Source organism: Megalobrama amblycephala, linkage group LG22 (genome assembly GCF_018812025.1).
Source record: "Megalobrama amblycephala isolate DHTTF-2021 linkage group LG22, ASM1881202v1, whole genome shotgun sequence".
Classification (NCBI taxonomy): Eukaryota; Metazoa; Chordata; class Actinopteri; order Cypriniformes; family Xenocyprididae; genus Megalobrama; species Megalobrama amblycephala.
Window position 1 is genome coordinate 16,566,006 of NC_063065.1, and position 20,142 is coordinate 16,586,147.

The 20,142-nt window shown below is 40.9% G+C and overlaps 1 protein-coding gene across 2 annotated transcripts in view; it reads left to right on the top strand.

Moving 5' to 3' along the window:
• The first annotated feature begins 15,694 nt into the window (after positions 1–15,694).
• The window catches only part of LOC125258452, a 34,492-nt gene continuing 30,044 nt past the window's right edge, over positions 15,695–20,142 (top strand). The window contains exons 1-2 of one of the 2 annotated variants that reach the window (XR_007182623.1): positions 15,695–16,990; positions 18,506–18,614. The gene's annotated coding sequence lies outside the window, so the exon portion shown is untranslated. Of the gene's footprint in view, positions 16,991–18,429; positions 18,615–20,142 lie in introns of those variants that run through there. The other variant, XM_048175397.1, reaches the window with a different exon arrangement.

A 20,142-nucleotide genomic window follows, 5' to 3' on the forward strand; every position in this document is an offset into this window, starting at 1 on the left:
GTCGTAGACACCATCACTTCCGCTAGAGCTCCTTCCACTAGGAGTCTCTATGCGTTGAAGTGGAACCTGTTCGTCGAATGGTGCGCCTCTCGCCGAGAGGACCCCCGATCATGTTCGGTCGGATCCGTGCTTTCCTTCCTGCAAGAAGGGTTGGAGCGAAGGCTGTCTCCCTCCACCCTGAATGTGTATGTTGCCGCTATCGCCGCACATCACCACGCAGTTGAGGGTAAGTCCCTGGGGAAACACGATCTGATCGTCAGATTCCTGAGGGGAGCGAGGAGATTAAATCCTCCTCGCCCTTCCTCCGTACCCTCTTGGGATTTGACCCTGGTTCTCACAGCTCTCCGGGGTCATCCCTTTGAGCCTTTGCAATCAGTCGATCTGAAACTAATGTCTCTTAAGACGGTTCTTATGGTTGCATTGGCTTCCCTGAAGAGGGTAGGGGATCTGCATGCATTTTCGGTCGACGAAACGTGCCTAGAATTCGGGCCCGGTGATTCTCACGTCATCCTGAGACCCCGGCCTGGATACGTGCCCAAGGTTCCTACCACTCCCTTCAGAGATCAGGTAGTGAACCTGCAAGCGCTGCCCTCGGAGGAGGCAGACCCAGCCCTAGCTTTGCTCTGTCCCGTCCGCGCTCTGCGCGTTTACGTGGATAGAATGCGAAGCTTCAGGACCTCAGATCAGCTCTTCATCTGTTACGGAGGCCAGCAGAAGGGAAAGGCTGTCTCCAAGCAGAGGATGGCCCACTGGATAGTGGATGCCATCGCCTTGGCGTATGAATCCCAGGGCGTGCCTTGCCCGCTCGGGTTGAGAGCCCACTCCACCAGAGGGGTGGCCTCTTCCTGGGCGCTGGCTCATGGCGCCTCGCTGACAGATATTTGTAGAGCTGCGGGCTGGGCGACACCTAACACGTTCGCTAGGTTTTAGAGCCTACGTGTAGAGCCAGTATCTTCACGTGTACTCGCATCCACTAGTCGGTAGACGTGTTGTACCTGCTCTAAGTGTCGGCTTGCAATGCCATTCCCGCCACTGGCCGGATACGTGCATACTTCACTCCAGTCGAGTTCCCCGCTTGGCGAACCCTGTCGAGTTCCTCCGCCTCCCCCTTCGGCTCGGACATTGCGGAGTGTCTGGTGCCAGGCCTACATCTGTCGCTGACGCTGTCTGTTGGCTGGGGCCCATATGTCGTGACCCCTCTACGTGAGCAGTCCCATATGTGTAATTGTCCACGGTTTAAAACTCCCTACGGGCCGAGTCCGTGTCTTTCCCTTAGCAGAGCCAGCTCTGCTGTCACCTGTCAGATGAGTCTCCCCCTAACCAGGTGGAGCCATCCCAGGGACTCCATATGCATACTGCCCCCCGGGCCAGTCCATATGTGTATTCCCACGTAAACTCCTCCCCCATTGGGTAGGTAGTGGTCTCCGCAGCGTCCCTTACGGGTTCGCTTCCCCAGTGTAGTCTAGTTACTTAGTGGGTAGTGGTTAGACAGCAGTAGACTCTCTCGGTGTAAGCTCGCCCCCTTCACCGTCAGCCGGTGCTATGGGCGGCTGAGCTTGCGCTGGGCACTGGAAGGGGTTTCGTAACTGTGGCGCTTTAGTTGGGATCCCAATTCGTCGGTCACTACTGACGTACGTCGAACGTGACCGACTGAAAGGGAACGTCTCGGTTACGTATGTAACCCTCGTTCCCTGAAGGAGGGAACGGAGACGTACGTCCCGTCGCCACAGTTTCTGTACCCTCGCTGTAGTGCGGACACCAGTTGTCTCCTCAGCGAAAAACAGAGTGCGATTGCATCCGCTTCCTATTTATATACACCTGTCGGGGGCGGTGCGCATTATGCAAAATTCGCACGCCAATTCCATTGGCTTGTTTTAGTTTACACGAAGATGATAGGGCTCTCTAAGCGATATCCCAATTCGTCGGTCACTACTGACGTACGTCTCCGTTCCCTCCTTCAGGGAACGAGGGTTACATACGTAACCGAGACGTTTCTTTGACATGTCATAAGGAACACTTTCGAGCCCAACCTTTAGTGTACTCGTTTGTTTTACTCACGTTTTCGCAGTTTCCCCTATTAAATCCAGTCATGCAGCAGGTTCTTTTGCTACTCAGTCCAGCTGAGGGAGCGTGCTCTGGTGGGAAAGTGACGTCGATGCATATATGGCGGGATAAGTCCCGCCTTCACCGATTGGTAAAGTTATCGCATCACTGCAGCGGCCATTAGAAGCTCTGGTTCCTATAGAAACAGTCAGACGCGCGCCTCCGAAATGAGGCACAAGACGCGTATTAGCTTGATCCAGCCTGAAAAATACAGTTTTTTTGTCATGATTCGAGCGTTTAGGAACAACATTTCTGAGACAGTTGTTGTCAGATTTCATTGGTGATTTCAAGTATGAAATTTAATCAAAAGCTTGGCAAACAGCTTTGGAGAATTTGATGTTTACCCATTCAAAGAAATAGGAGCTGCACTTGAATGCCCAAGAGGCGTTTCAAAGATGGCCGCCGAGCGAAATGACTTGTGGTGGCGCAGCGATACATGCGGTCAGCTGTATGTTTTGGGGAAATTTACAATGGCTTCAAACGCGGCTGGACAGGAAATATCCGCTTTATAAGTAAATTTTTATCAATTTAATGCAGCCTTTTCTTTCTTCGCTATTCTTTATAAATAAATAAACATCCAATATCCAACTCAAGCATAAATAGCAAAAATATAGACCAAAATATATTCTAGCCTAGCATGTTTTTTTGTGAACATATTGATCGTAAATATTTCATTGGATGTTTAATGCATCATTGACCTCCTTTTTTTCTGACTTTCACAGACAGAAAATGATGGGTGAAAAAAAAGCAGAACAGAACCAGGAAAATACATGAGCCAGTCCTCAGCCGGCCTAACACTGAGAAGCATACACACCAACCATCAGCCTGCGGCACTGAAAACATTCATCCATCCATGGGCGTCTCATCAGTGTGAGCTTCAGAATGGCAGAAGAGGAGGCATGTCCAGGCAGCTTTTGTAATGTGAGTGTGAGTCTGGCTGCGAGTCTCTGAGAGCATTGACACGGGCGGATATAAAGCTTCTGAGGTCAGATATATTCTATTAACCTGGCCGTACCACCTAACGACAGCTCTTATTTACCTGTCAGATCCTTTTTGTGTGGACGTATTGTCATGTTCAGTGCTGGTGACAGGACCGCTATGCATTATTCATCTGCTCATACTAATACAGCCCTTTTTCTCTCTCTCTTACCCTCCCTTTCCTTATTTCAGCTTCTAATCAGACTCAGAAATAAGACCTGTTGAATAGAAATGAACTTTAATACTTCTTTCTGCATAGCTGTTAAGAGATATGAATTACAACCACTCTGTCAATCCAGCCACCAACTCACCAACCCACAGTCATTTAAATCCCTCAAGACACAGATTTCCTTCCCTTACGGACAAACTGCACATTATTTAACAGGATAGTTGACATAAACATGAAAATTATGTCTTTCATTTACACACCCTAATTATGTTCTTTGTCTGTATGACTTATTTTATTATGCTGAATACAAAAGAAGATATCCTGTAAGATGTTTATAACCAAATAGCCCAGCGAACAAGGAACGTTCTCACAATTCTGGCTAATGTTATGGCAAGGTTCTCTCAAAGTTATGAACAAACGTTCTTCCGGTAACATTAGTAAAATGTTCGTTTAGTGTTATCTGGTCTTTAATAATGTTCTCAAAATGTTAGCACAAAATGTTACTTATACATTGTTCATGGAACATTTCATTTCTAAAATGTAGTTGGACATTTATCTAATTTTTATTTGATGTTACTATTTGTTTCAGAACATTAGTGGACATTCAAAAGTAATGTTCCCATTTTGGCAAAATAATAAAATTAAATATCCTTAACATTTGCATTATTAAAAAAAAAAAAAAAAAAAAAAAAAACTGGATGTTTTGAATTTTCAGGGAACATTCAGAATTAACACTTTCATAGTTTAATTGGAAAATTAGCAAAGTTTTGGTTGGGACATTAAAGGGATAGTTCACCCAAAAATGAAAATTTGATGTTTATCTGCTTACCCCCAGGGCATCCAAGATGTAGGTGACTTTGTTTCTTCAGTAGAACATAAATGATGATTTTTAACTCCAACCGTTGCAGTCTGTCAGTCGATGTTATGTTCACCTGACTCAAGGTGAAGCAACATAAGAAAAGGGGAGGCCACACATGGAACTCAATTTAACAAATAAACATTTAATAGAAAAGAAGTAAAAGTAGTAATAGAACAACTCAAGAAAAAATAAAGAAAAGAAAAACAATCTGGAACTGAAGAGGAAAAGATGAACGGCCACAGTCCAGCTCCGCCATTCCTTTTGTACTCGCGGTCTCTTGACACAAGTGCAATCACCGGTAACGCACCAGACCTGCTCCTGACGCTCACTCTAGAACACGGAACAATGCCACCTGGTGGAAAAATCCTGTAGGCCGTAACAGTCGTATAATGCTTGTCAGTGGGAACTTCGTCTATAAGAGTCAAAAAAGCATGCACAGACAAATCCAAATTAAACCCTGCTGCTCGTGATGACACATTGATGTCCTAAGACACAAAACGATCGGTTTGTGCGAGAAACCGAACAGTATTTACATTGTGTTCCAAATTATTATGCAAGTGACATATCAGTAAGATTTCAGTAGAATAAACATTCAGATTTTAGTTTTTCTAAGAAAATGTTTGTTTGTTTATTTATCCATGTCTTTTTAGATAACTGGTATCAATCTCAGACAAAATCATTTGCCAGGTCAAAATAAAAATGCATAAACCCTACTTAGATGTTGTTCCACATTATTAAGCAAGTCACAGTTCTCATGCAATATGAGGAGGAAGAAAGATCTTTCTGAAGATGAAAAACATGAAATGGTGCAATGTTGTGCAAAAGACATGAAAACAACTAATATTTTGTGAAACTGAATGGAGATTATCAAATTATCATAAGATTTGTGAGTGATTTAGAGCACAGCAGAACTCAGTCGGATAAAGACTTATTAATGAAGGTTCCTGTCAAAAAAATTAATTGTATTAAAAGGGCAGCTATAAAAAAGCCAGTGTTGAGCAGCAAACAGGTATTTGAAGTTGCTGGTGTCTCTGGAGTCTCAAGAAGCTCTCCATGCAGGCTGGCAGTTGTGCCTAAAGATGCATTTCAGCAACTCCAAACCAAACCTCACAAAGAGAAACATTAACAGTGGGTGTAGAAATACATGAAGACTCATTTTTTAAATAGTTTTATTCACTGACTAATGCTGTACTACAATAGATGGTCTAAACGGATGGATTTCTGGATGGTTGGTGAATGGCCACCACGTTCCAACAAGACTGCGATGTCAGCAAGGAGCTGGCGGGTGATGATTTGGGCTGGAATATTGGGAAGTGAGATGGAAGGTCCCTTTAGGGTCTCTGAGGGTATTAAAATGACTTTTGCAAGATATGTGAAGTTCATAACTGGCCATTTTCAGCTATGATATAAAAAGGAGGATAGTGCCTTCTGAAATACAATGCACTATGCACTATCCCATGCTGCAAAAAAACACCACAGCAATAAAACTGTTTGAAAATGTATTTCTACACCCGCTGTAAATGTTTCTCTTTGTGAGGTTTGGTTTGGAGTTGCTGAAATGCATCTTTAGGCACAACTGCCAGCCTGCATGCAGAGCTTCTTGAGACTCCAGAGACACCAGCAGCTTCAAATACCTGTTTGCTGCTCAACACTGGCTTTTTTTATAGCTGTCCTTTTAATACAGTTAATTTTTTCGACAGGAACTTTCATTAATAAGCCTTTATCTGACCGAGTTCTGCTGTGCTCTAAATCACTCACAAATCTTATGATAATTTGATAATCTCCATTCAGTTTCACAAAATATTAGTTGTTTTCATGCCTTTTGCACAACATTGGACCATTTCATGCTTTTCATCTTCAGAAAGATCTTTCTTCCTCTCCATATTGCATGAGAACTGTGACTTGCTTAATAATGTGGAACAACCTCTAAGTAGGGTTTCCATAGACCTGGCAAATGATTTTGTCTGAGATTGATACCAGTTATCTAAAAAGACATGGATAAATAAACAAACATACATTTTTTTAGAAAAACTAAAATCTGAATGTTTATTCTACTGAAATCTTACTGATATGTCACTTTCATAATTTGGAACGTGGTGTACACTTTTTTTTTTTTACCTCTAAAACACCACTATGTCCAACTGCGTTCAGCATCCGGTTAGTAAGGTCAGAAAACACGTTCTGATGATGGAAGTGATCTCTCGAGCTTTGCTTCAATGAGTGCGAGACATCACTTCCATTGTCAGAGCATGTTCAGACCTCACTAGCCGGATGTGGAGGGCTGTTTGACATAGTGGTGTTTTAAAGGTAAAAAAATTATATAAATACTGTTCGGTTTCTCACACAAAACCAATCGTTTCGTGTCTTAGGACATCAATGTGTCGTCACGAGCTGCAGGGTTTAATTTGGATTTGTCTGTGCATGTTTTTTGACTCGTATAGATAGTGTTGCCATTGAAACGCATTATACGACTGACAGACGGCAACGGTTGGAGTTAAAAATCTTCATTTGTGTTCTACTGAAGAAACAAAGTCTTGTATCATCTTGGATGCCCTGGGGGTAAGCAGATAAACATCAAATTTTCATTTTTGGGTGAACTATCCCTTTAAAGCATCAGAGTGGATCTCTTATAGAAGTGACTCTTTCCCTTTAAAGACCTCCTCCTTCCCTGTCTCACAGACCTGCTCAATATTTCTCTGAAGAAAGGTCTCTCAAGATGAGCAAAATCAATAATCTCTTTCACACTACATTCATCCTCTTGTTTGCATTTGCCTCATCAGCAATAACAAAACTGATCATCAGTCCCCCGAGTGTATCTGCTCATATCTCCGTAGTTGTTAAGATGTTGGTTTGTGAGCAGAGTATTAACCTATACTGCTAATTTGAAGTTAAAGTGAACTCTAATGCAACTACAACCGTACATCCATTAATCTGAACCCTCACTCACTGTTGAAACCAGTATGGTCCCTTAAACCTTCTGCTCCTCAGATTACACAGTCAGTTTGAACTGTTCCACAGGGACCGTTTCTTCATTCCCTGTCAATGTGTTCAATCACTGTGCCTGCTGTCATCCATTCTATTCAATTATCCTCTTCTGCTATGCTGTGTGTTTACATCATACTTCTCTATTGCCAGAATGCCCCACTGCTTTTGCTGAGATCTTTGAATGATGCAAACATTCAGAGGCCATGAAGCTCTCCTCGAAAACACATGGGCACACCAGAGGGTCAAGTTTGGTAGAAACCATAACTTCAGCATTCTGCTACCAAAAACATTTTTTATGCATTGAATTAAAAGTAGCATGGTTAGTAAAAGTAGCAAGGCAATATATAAAACACAGTTCATTATAATATAGTGAATATTTCACACTTGCTTGCTTATTCATTCATTCATTCATTCATTCATTCATTCATTCAGGCAAGATATTAAATACAAATATTTCATTATATTATAGTAGATATTTTATCATTACCTATTTATTTATTGTTTGTTTTTTTGTTTGTTTGTTGTTCTCAAATTATATGAGCTTGAAATATAGTTATCATATTATTACACTTATTACACATATTATCACTTAATCCAGTGTAGGTCAAAATCTTTCCAACAGTATTAAAGGGATAGATCACCCAAAAATGAAAATTACCCCATAATTTACTCACCCTTAAGCCATCCTAGGTGTATATGACTTTCTACTTTCAGCCAAACACAATCAGAGTTATATTAGAAATATCCTGGTTTATCCAAGCTTTATAATAGGAGTGACTGGAGGATGATATTTTGAAACCCAAAAAAGTGTATCCATCAATCATAAAATGTACTCCACGCGGCTCCAGGGGGTTAATAAAGACCTTCTGAAGTGAATTGATGCATTTGTGCAAAACAAATACCCAAAAAAGTGCATCCATCAATCATAAAATGTACTCCACATGGCTCCAGGGGGTTAATAAAGGCCTTCTGAAGCGAATTGATGCATTTGTGCAAGACAAATATACTTATTTAAAATTTTATAAAGTAAAATAACAAGGTTTCGGCGTGACAGGCAAACGCATTCGACTTGCGTCTAAAAAGCATTAACTTCCTCGACATAGTACACAATGCCATGATATTCTATACTATACTGTGCAATTACGTACTATGTTATGTCCTACATTATAACACATAGTACGACATGTAATTGTGTACTTTGTTGTGGAAGTTAACGCTTTTTGGATGTATGTCAAATGCGTATGGCTGTCACGCCAGAAGCTTGTTATTTTACTTTTTATGTTTTACGTTTAAGTTAAACTTTAAGTTTTGAATAAGGATATTTGTCTTACACAAACACATCGAATCTCTTCAGAAGGCCTTTATTAACCCCCCGTGGAGCCTCATGGAGTACATTTTATTATCAATGGATGCACTTTTCTGGGTTTCAAAATCTCATCCTCCGATCACTCCCTTTATAAAGCTTGGAAGAGCCAGGATATTTTTAATATAACTCTGATTGTGTTTTGCTGAAAGAAGAAAGTCATATACACCTAGGATGGCTTGAGGGTGAGTAAATTATGGGGTAATTTTCATTTTTGGGTGAATTATCCCTTTAAGAAATTTCTTTAAGAAATAAGAATTTAGAAGGAAAAAGCTTCTAAAAACATGAATTGTTTTCATATATATTTCTCACTGTAAATTATCTTTTCTTTTAAGATGAAAGAAATATTGACAATCACTTTAGGAAATTAAATGGCTTATAAAATACAATGCGGTATTTGAATAAAATATGCAAGTTCTCCTCATGCATTGAGATTTTCAGGTCAAAACATTTTGAAAAGCTCCTACAGTAATAACAGTCACTTTAGGATCGCCATAGAAGATTGCCTGAAGCATGCTACTAGCAGAAATGTTTGTGCTCAGAATTACAGGTAAACACTTATGATCCTAACAGCAAACTGACGGTTCTTAATGGTGAACTTTGTTATTTTTGTGCCGCTAGTGTTACCGAACGGAATTAGATAATGACTGATTTCAAACAGTTTTCCCCATCATCCTTTGGTGAGACAACCAGAGACTTGCCACCAAAGTGCCACAGACACTGGGACACTGGGTTGTGGCTCACAGTTCCTGTTATTCATCCCCAAGGTATTCAGTGGGATTCAGGTCTGGCATTGTGCAGGCCAGTCAAACTCTTCCTCACCAGAATCAGTGAATCTTTCTTTATGGATCTTTCTTTGTTTTTTGGACATATATTAAGCTAGGATAGGAGAAAATACTTTAAGTAAGCAATAAGGTACGACAAAACGGTTACCGCAGAATACAAATATTAAAGCCAGAAATATGTATCAATGCAACTTTCATGAAGTAAACTTTTTCTAAAAGCCTTCCTTCAGCCAGAAAAATAGTCCCTAATGGCTAGATGGGGGCAAAGACTGTCTTTATGAGTGTGTCAGTCAGTAGTGAAGACTTTTACATTGAAAAGACTGAATTGTTCTGAAAACGGAACAAGACACAACTGACCAATGCTTTGACTAGTGCTGTCAGTTAAGTGAAAACCCCTTAAATGTTAAAAGGACAAGATAATACATCGGACATAAACAGATGTTTTAGGACTGACCTGAAGGAAAATGCTAAATCTGAATGCAGGTAATAAACTCACTCGATCTTTTGCCACAACACTTCTACATAACAGTAAGCTTCAATGAACAATATCAACTGAGAACATACAGTTTACGTTGCTAAGGGTGTGTAGTGATACAGAACCGCTGGGTGAAGCGGTCATAGCCATGTTTTATCGTGAATAAAACACAGCTATTGACCAATCAGAATCAAGGACAGGAACTAACCATTTTATATTATAGGAATAAATACTATTAAATTAATTGAAAAATCAATAAACAAGGATATTTAAAAAATAATAAATAAACAGTGGACAGATTCAGCTGCAGTATTGTTTGGTAAACAGGTGGTAAAAACTGTGAGTCTGTGTTTCCATTTTCACATTGTTAATAAGGCAGGCTCACCCCCTGAGGTTCCTCCTGATGGTGAGATCCCTTCTTATAATTGCTTTGTTGTAGCTGTGAAATCTGCTCAGAAATTGTATCACCTCTTTCAGCTCATTTTAATGCGGTATTCCACCATATCAAACCATGCGTAACACTTTTTCTTTTTTTTTTTCCCACACTTTTTTTTCAAATACTTTTCTCTCACTGCATGCAAAACATAATATTGTATTGAAGAAATTCACATGCAAGCAAAGGACAGCTCTTTAAAGGAATGTGAAAAAGCAATGTTAAAGCTGAATTTGTCTTCCATGCTATGTGGCTCACTGAAGATTGCCCCAACCCTTCACATGGCAGTTTAATGGAAAGTGTCACCCTGGGTAACCGCCTCCTCAATACTGCAAAATAAACTAGTACATGCACTGAAGCATGACTGGAAGTGTCATCATTTGATAGCGGTGAAGAAAAATTGCATTCATGATGAAATCACAAAACTATCAGATAGTAGAAATAAACATCCCTGAAATATTGGATTTTGTTTGGTAGAAACAAGTTGCATCTTTGCCTGATTTAAGATATATCACAGAATGCTTATCTTTATTTCTTGGTTGTTTTGCTTTAAGTTTAAAAATCTTAAAATCTTGGGCCCACAGTGTTTAATCGTCATTTACATTGTTATCCTGCACGCTTAACAACTGTACATTCAAAGTGATGGTTTGAAACTCGGTGTGAGTCTGTGTACATTTAATTCCAAATTATTTAATTGGTTCAATTGATTGTCTTTTGATACAGTTTTGATACAAAGACCACTTTCATAAGTCTGTTACCTGAGATATTGCCTTTTTTGGTGTTAATTTGGTCAGATTTAAAGTCTATGTGATTGTGTGAAAACATCACATCACTCAAATTCTATCTTTGACTTTCTATTTCTGTTCTAATTAAATTCTTTATATTTTGTTACTTATCTAAGAGTTTGTGCTTGACTTTTTATTATAGTATACATATAATACATTATACATATTACATTTGAGTATAGTTTCATTATAAATAACTTTCTAAAGGAGGAGTACTTCATTGTGACATCGGAGGGGCCTAACTTCAACATCTGTAGGCATATAGTTTATGAATCTGGTGTGCTGCCCTACTTAATTAACATAAAGACAGGTAGGGGACTCTACATAAAGTGGGGGCTCGTCCGGGATGAAATGAGTGTCAAAGTCGGAAAAGGATGAGAGGGGTGTGTGTGTTAGCCTGAGAATGAGGATGTTTCTGTCCTTGTCTTCACAGATGGGCAGGTCCTGGGAACCTGGGGACAACAGATCCAGCACCTTTTACATTATAGATCTCCAAGTAAGACATCCCAGTCGAGTATTCCCAACTATCCTGCCCCTTTTCTTGAGCTCCAACCAGATTAAAGACCTCCCTCACAGCTCTGGGAATGATCCCCGGCTGCTCTTGACTGCCAAGCATGGTGTGAGTCTTTTCTGCTCCAGTGGGTCATTAGGCAAAGACACTGGTGTTCTGACCATTAAGGATGTGGGGGAGGATGGGCTTGACGGAGGTCAGAAAAACCGCCTGCTGTGTCGTCTCTTCACCATAAAACACATCAAACTGGTACTGAAGGGTCTCAGTGGCATTCCTCCAGGTGATGATCTCCAGCTTTTGTGGCCCCAGGCCCCTGACACAGGGCCCCTCTCCCTTATCATCCTGCTTGTCCATGTAAGGTCTAAGCCGAACCGCGACACGAACTCTGGAAGTCCGTCTGGATCCAGCAGCTTCATTCACAGATACTCGCTGTGCCATATCTTTTGACTGTTAAACCAAGTCTTGGTTTATCCAATCCGGTCTTTGGCACAATGAAAGATGTTTTGCTAAATTAATTTCATTCAACGCATCACAACACCTCTGCAAACTCCTCAACAATGGCAGAGTAATCCTTTATGAAACGCCGGTAAAATCCACAAAATCCCAGGAACGACCTCAATGACTTTAGGTCGGTGGGCATTTTCCAGCGTGTTACGGCTTCAATCTTGGCTGGGTCTGGTGATACGCCAGCAGCTGACACAATGTGACCCACATAACGGACTTGTGACTGGCAAAACTGACACTTGTCAATCGAAACTTTCAAGCCACACTCACGCAGACGGTCTAGGACTTTTAATAGTCTCTCTTTGTGTTCTTCAAGTGTGCGTCCGAACACAATGATGTCATCGAGGTAGACAATTACTTGGAGGAGGTGCATGTCTCCCACGGCTTTCTCCATTAGCCTTTGGAATGTGGCTGGAGCTCCAGTAATTCCTTGAGGCATCTGTTCAAACTGGAAGAATCCAAGGGGACAGATAAATGCTGTCTTCTCTTTATCTTCCTCCGCCATGGCTATTTGATAATATCCATTACGGAGGTCCAGTACGGAAAACCATTTACTACCAGCCAAACAGTCCAGGGCATCATCGATACTGGGAGTGGTGTACTGATCTGGGATGGTACAAGCATTTAGAGTTCGGTAGTCGATGCACATCCTTATTGCCCCACTCTTTTTCCGTGCTATTACTATGGGCAATGCGTATGGACTCCTTGACACTTTGATGATTCCAGCCACTAATAGGTCTTTGATGTGACGTCATACATCCTCGATGTCTGCTGGCGCGATGTGTCTGGAGCGCTCTCTGAATGGTTTGGAGTCTTTCAGTCTGATTTGATGCTCAACTCCTTCAGCTAATCCCACATCCCTCTCACTGGTAGAAAAGACATCACCTCTGGTAGACAACTTCTGACGCTGTCTCCGTTCCCAGGCCTCAGGAATGGATGACTCACCAAAATTAAACAAACTTGGGTCTACTGCTTGGGAGCTCTGTTCTCCCGAACTTGCAGTGAGCGTGACGGTGGGATACCCGTTGGCCATTACTGTTCCAGCAGGAATGGAGATATCTTTGGACATTTCATTATGGACCAGGACTTGGATATTTCGTCTTTCCATTGCTGAAGAGGGGAGTACCACTGGAGTTATGAACGTTCCAGCTGGAAGACTATTCTCTTCAGGGGTGTCTACCACAAAGATCTCCTTTCTCAAAGGCTTGTCAGTCTCCACTTTACATACAGCACATACTTCTCCCCTTGGTGGAACTACGCAATCACCAGGTCCTATCCATCTGACTTTTCCATCAGGTCTGTCAGGTGTTGAGTCTGGATTCTCAAAGCATGTGCAACACTGGATGGTTCAGCATCATGGCTAAGAGCAGCAAGGCATTTGAAGAAACTGGCGTTCATACCAATAATGACTGGCACTTGGGAGGGACCCTGGGGCTCAGGACATACTAGCGCCAAGATGGACAATGGCTCCTCCACACTAGTGACAGAGGCAGGGAAGGTGACATCCACTACTATATACCCCTTGTATGGGTAACTGGAAGAACTGAGACCCCATATGGACAATCCAGTCAAAGGGTGAATGGGCACATCAGGCAGGTTCTTTGAGTACTAGCTGTCAAACACAATTGTCACTTGTGATCCGCTGTCTAATAGTGCTTGACACCTACAGCCATTAAGCTTCACTTCTACAGTGGATGCTGGCCCTACTAGACCTCTGGGAAGGCAGCTGGAGTTGTAGATGTCTGTCTGGCTCTTTTTGGAGAAACAGGCCTGGTTTGACACAGTTCTATCTTCACCCATCTCGTTCTTTCCACTCTTTGCCTGCCGCAAGGAATGAATCAGTTTTTGAATCACTTGATCAGAATTTGGTGGAGCTTGACACTTTGTTGCAATATGACCGTCTTCTCCACACCTGTAGCAGAAGTAGTCATCTCTTGTTCTGGCTGAATTTTATCTTAAGGACGTGGGTACAGACTGGGACTGGGATGGTTTTGGCCGCTGCTCTGGAACATGAGGTGAGTATGGAGTAGAACTGACACTCAGAACTGCCAAATGCTGCTGTAAGTGTTGGACCTGTTTCTTTAACTCTTGGACTTCTGAATCATCATTTTTTTCAGTCTTGGTTGTTTTTTCTTTCGTTTTAATCACTAATGATGAAGTAGACAAGGTTTTGGGCTCACCTCCACTTATTTGGCTTCTCAATTCTTCAATCTTTCAATTCTTAAATTCTTCTATTTTTCCTCTCCTCAGCCTCAATTGGAGCAACATCATGTCAGAATTAACAGCCCCTCTAATCAGTTATTCCACTCGTACTTTGTCCACCAGTCTGAGGGACAGTCCCTCTCTTTCCACTACTTTGCCGAGGGTCTTCTCCATCCTTCTCAGGAATTCAGACAGAGCCTCCCCTGTGCCCTGGCGCATTAAGATGAAACTTGAAATATAAATCCTCACTAGACTCAGATGATCCAAAAGTGCTCTCCAACGCTTCCAAGTACTGCAAAGCACTCGCTTCAGGATCTGAAAATCGAACAGCTCTTATGATGTCCAATGCAGGTCCCTTGAGGCTTTCCACAATTCTGCGTCTTTTTTCTTTTTCAGAGCAGTCACACTCAGTTATCATCAGCCTGGCTTGGTCCATCCAAGTTTCCATATTCTCCTCTCCCACAGGGGTTGGAACTGCGGCTGAAAAGGTGCGCAGGCGACGATATGCGTTGCTGTCACTTGGGAGCTTTACGGTTTTTGCAAAGACCTCACCCATGGCGCATATAATCGACTCAGGGGAACTGTCTGGGGCACTGGGCGGAGAAATCAAAGCTTGTATATCACTGAGAGACTTTCCTTCTTCCATCAAGAACTTTGCAAGCTTTTCAGTGAATCCTCCAGTAGCTGTGTCAGATGTAGATTCTTGTGTCTGAATTACTATGACTGACCATGGCTCACTCTTTTCCCCTAAGACACTTCAGTAGGTATGCACTTGGGGTCATTGGCTTTTTTGCACTCACACAACACCAGCAGAGAACGTGAGGTAGGTCCTTCTCTCGTGTCTCTTACACGAACTCTTCCTAGCGCTTTTAATGCTTCCATCACCTCTTCAATTTCGGCCACTTCTGTGTGAATAGGTACATTGAAATGCATTAAAGCATAAGTCTCATCAATACCAGCATCTTTACACCAGTTGGCCAACTCTGCTTGGAGGAAGGGGTTTTTTGTTAGAGCCATGACAACACTGTATGCTGTTCTCAGTCTCTTATGAATGCAACAACAGGGTATGCTTGAGCTTAACTTTTCTCTTTCTTCTTTTCTTCTTTCAGGAACTCAGTTGTGACTTGTCAGAGGGAGATCCCGGACGAGCCCCCACTTTATGTAGAGCCCCCTACCTGTCCTTATGTTAATTAAGTAGGGCAGTGCACCAGATTCATAAACTATATGCCTACAGATGTTGAAGTTAGGCCCCTCCGATGTCACAATGAAGTACTCCTCCTTTAGAAAGTTATTTATAATGAAACTATACTCAAATGTAATATGTATAATGTATTATATGTATACTATATTAAATAGTCAAGCACAAACTCTTAGATAAGTAACAAAATATAAAGAATTTAATTAGAACAGAAATAGAAAGTCAAAGATAGAATTTGAGTGATGTGATGTTTTCACACAATCACATAGACTTTAAATCTGACCATATTAACACCAAAAAAGGCAATATCTCAGGTAACAGACTTATGAAAGTGGTCTTTGTATCAAAACTGTATCAAAAGACAATCAGTTGAACCAATTAACTAATTTGGAATTAAATGTACACAGACTCACACCGAGTTTCAAACCATCACTTTGAATATACAGTTGTTAAGCGTGCTGGATAACAACGTAAATGACGATTAAACACTGTGGGCCCACATAAGATTTTAAGATTTGTAAACTTGTAAATCATTCACCACTCCATTACCGCATACAGCGCGTCTCTCTCATAGCTTGCATATCGCCCGCCTTGTCAATCAACCCCCACAAACAGCCACTCAAAATACATAACGCATAGGCGCGGGCGGGACTTAACTCTCTTGAGCCAATAAAATAATGAAAGACCTAACTTTCGTAGGTTAAAACCACATTTTTCACATGTGCATAACACTCTAACTTGATATATGTTCTTAAAGGCATACATCCACTTATTTTATATATCAATATATAAAGAAGTAAACTCATTACCTGTAGAATAGTTCTGCTGGGTTACATATAAATGTTTACACAACATACAGTATAAATGTAAAAGTACATATATTATAAACAGTCTCATCATGTCTGACGTGTCTTTCTCTGTCCTTCTAGATGGCAGTTTTCTTTGGTCATTCAGTAGCATTAGTTATGGTAATGTCACATTAAGGACAGGTGAGTGATGCTCTATACTCTGTTAAATGTTTTCTTCACTGAAGGGAGGTTGATGATTTCTACACACAGAGACAAGTTTCCTCTTCTAAACTCATTGACAGCCTATTCATTGAACATTCTATTCATGACTGGTTGATCACAATTCTGGAAAGTTGCAGGTCGATATCATGTTCAAAACTGAGAGCTGAATCAACATTGTGTGTCAAGATCACAGACATTCAATCAAAAATTTTAATTCTGTCCTTTTACAGAGGTTTAGAACAAGAAGCGATTTATCTTATATTACACACATAATATAATATATGTAATTACTGGTATTCAAATTTGGTGGCTGAAGAAAGAATGCAGCCTTGTCGTATACCTTTACTAATTTGAACCCATTCTACACACTGCAGCCATGGATGAAGACAGGCTCTTCCTGCTGACACAGAGGAGCCAGACGCACGTTCACTAACGACACTGAGGCTGCTGGACAGATGTCGGGAAAGACAGCAGCGTTCTTCAAGTAGCACTTTTCCAAACCATTGGGTCTTTGAGCTTTAGAGATGCAGCTGTAAGTGTGATCCAAACTGATTAAGTTACAGCTGCCAGCTGTGAAAGCTCACAGGAGTCTGGAATGAAAGAGACGCCCTCCACCAAGAATCCCCTCAGGTGTGTGGGAAGAGCCCTGGTTCCTCTCGGGTGACGCTGCATGATGATGATGCCTGGAGACACTCTTTCCAAATGAGAAAATTGATGAAACTCATCAAATTGTTGAATTGTAATGAGCTTGTAGCATGTGTGATCAGGCTTCAAGGCTTTAGGGACAGTTGTGTTAATTTCGAATATCAACATAGACGTAGAATGTTGATGGTCATTTAAATGTAAACAACACTTGATATCCGCAGTAAGGCCCTGTTTACACTAGTCCGTTTACACAGAGATCGTTTCTGAAATGCTGTGGAAACGCCAGTGTAGACGAGGATCGTTTTCATTTTAAAAAGGCGTTTTAAAACGAAAACACATAAGTGTAAAAGAGGCCTAAGTCAATTAGAGCATCATGAACTCTATTTCATGTACTATGCTTCTGTATTGCATCTCTGTATACAGTATATATATAATATATATATATATATATATATCTGTGTGTGTATGTGTTAGTGTCTGAAGGCCAGCATCACTGTTAAAGGTGGGATAAGCAGATTTTGAAAAACGCTGTTGGACATTATTGATATTTGAAACCAGCTTAAACAAACCCACCCCTCTTGTCATTGCTCTGCCTCCAAAACTCACACTCCAATCCTAACCACCCTGATCCAAGTCGTTCTCGAGCCCCAGCCTGATCGGTGCTGGCAGGCAAGGCAAGTGCACTAACAATGATGCTAAACACTGCATTGTCTAGCGGGCGTCAGTGCGCAGTGGTTTACCTGCACAATTCTTACTAGCTGGCCTCTGTTACACACGCAGTGCGAGAATGGATGTTTTTCACAGCTGACGCACAACAAAATGCTTCACAAGAAAATAATGATGAACAAAAGAAAAGGAAGCACAAAGATGAACGCACAGTACACAAGAGTAAATACAAAGTTTTCGTTGTTAGTCGCCAACAGCAAAGCAGCTCCAGACAATCAAAACCCAGTGTTACTCACATGTGAAGCGGAATCAAAGCAGCCTCCATGTCCGTTTTCAGGCCTTCCCACTTGGCTCTCTCCAGCGCTGGAAAGCTTTTATAATATTAACACGGGTCCTAAAGCGCTTGCCCAGTCATAATCCTTCATTCCAGTGATATTCTTTTGAACTCTTTTGTATTGTGTCCCACTTTTTTTTTTTTTCAAATCTCTCTCTTGCTCATTCTCTCTCCTCGACCGTCATACGCCCCCTAATGCTGATTGGTTGCACGTTTGTTGTTGGTGTCGCCTGACTAACTTCCAAACAGTGTTTTCGAAAATGTACTTACTCCACCTTTAAGAAGTGTGTTATCAGTGGTTCATGAATGAATCTGTCTTGCACAAATCATTCTTGCACCCACTGATACAGTATCAAGACACAAGCCGGTAGCATTGGAGTGTGGCCTGTGAATGAATTGGAGTGTGGCCTTTTGTTTGTGAATGAATTTACATATGCACATAGTACATGTAATTCATTCTGTTCTGTTGTTCAACCTGTGTCTTGATTTTGTAACTGCAGACACCAAGGATGAACAGAAACTTGAGGTCATCAGCAACATGAAGAAACTCAAAGTTGTGAACAAGAAACATTGAGCGTTTGGAAAGAAGAAAGCAAAGACACATTGAAGGTAGATTTAGTGATCTTCAATCATTAATCCCATTTGAATGTTCACTTGGTTTAAAGCGTGCAAGTATAGTAGTGATGCCCAGCATGCTGTGTGTGTGTGTGTGTGTGTGTGTGTGTGTGTGTGTGTGTGTGTGTGTGTGTGTGTGTGTGTGTTATAGTCAATGTATGTTTTTTTTTTTTTCTCTGAGCATTTTCTTGCATAGTAAAATAAAACCTGTAGCTGTAGTTTGCCTTTTTTGCCAAATAAATTTGTCAGATAAATACGTTTACCAAGTTTAGCATTTTGTTCTTCCCTCATATTTATTGTATGAGGTTTAATGGTTTAATCGAATTTGTAGGGTCATTAAAAACTAATATCCCCTCCAGACATCACCACTGGACTAACATATATGCTTTGTTTAACTTTTTATTTTGCTAACTTGCAAATCAATACATACTTACTGTCTGCATCGGTTAATCTCATTGGCTTGTTAAAAAGGGTTATAAAATCTTTTCAATACCGTCCAAAGCATAATCAGTTGGATTTGGAACATTTGGATTCAGTCAGATTTGTTTAATAGTATAGTGCTGTTTGTAAACCTTAAAATTTGTAGTTCACTCTTTATTTTGTTCCTTCATAAAAGCCTATATTGTGAAATATTGTGTTGATAATTAAGTTTATAGTGCAATGTCAAGGGTTTTTTTCATACAGCACTAGCAGTATGAAAGCTGTTACAGTACCTATTAAAGGGTTAGTTCACCCAAAAATTATGTCATTAATGATTCACCCTTATGTTGTTCCAAACCCGTAAGACCTCCTTTCATCTTCGAAACACAGTTTAAGATATTTTAGATTTAGTCCGAGAGCTTTCTGTCCCTCCATTGAAAGTGTTTGTATGGTAGACTGTCCATGTCCAGAAAGATAATAAAAACGTCATCAAAGTAGTCCATGTGACATCAGTGGGTTAGTTATAAGTTTTTGAAGCATCGAAAATACATTTTGGTCCAAAAATAACAAAAACTACGACTTTATTCAGCATTGTCTGTTGGCATTCCGGGTCTGTTGTTCATCCGGGTTCACGACGCTGCTGACGTAAGACACTGCTGACGTATTATCCGGTGCGCCCGAGCTTCGTTTACAGCTGTATTCAAGCTATTCTACATTGTTTGTATTTTGGTATTGCTATAGTTTTTAAAATGGTGCATAAGTGTGCATGTCGCGGATGTCCTAATCGCCAAAAACAACGACGTATAAGTGCATTACCAAAGCCGACAGATGAAAGGATTCAATGGAATCAATTCAGTGGAATCAATTCAATGGAAAGGATTCCAGAAGAGAAGACAATGCTGAATAAGGTCGTAGTTTTTGTTATTTTTGGACCAAAATGTATTTTAGATGCTTCAAGAACTTCTAACTAACCCACTGATGTCACATGGACTACTTTGATGATGTTTTTATTACCTTTCTGGACATGGACAGTCTACCGTACAAACACTTTCAATGGAGGGACAGAAATCTCTCGGACTAAATCTAAAATATCTTTATGTTT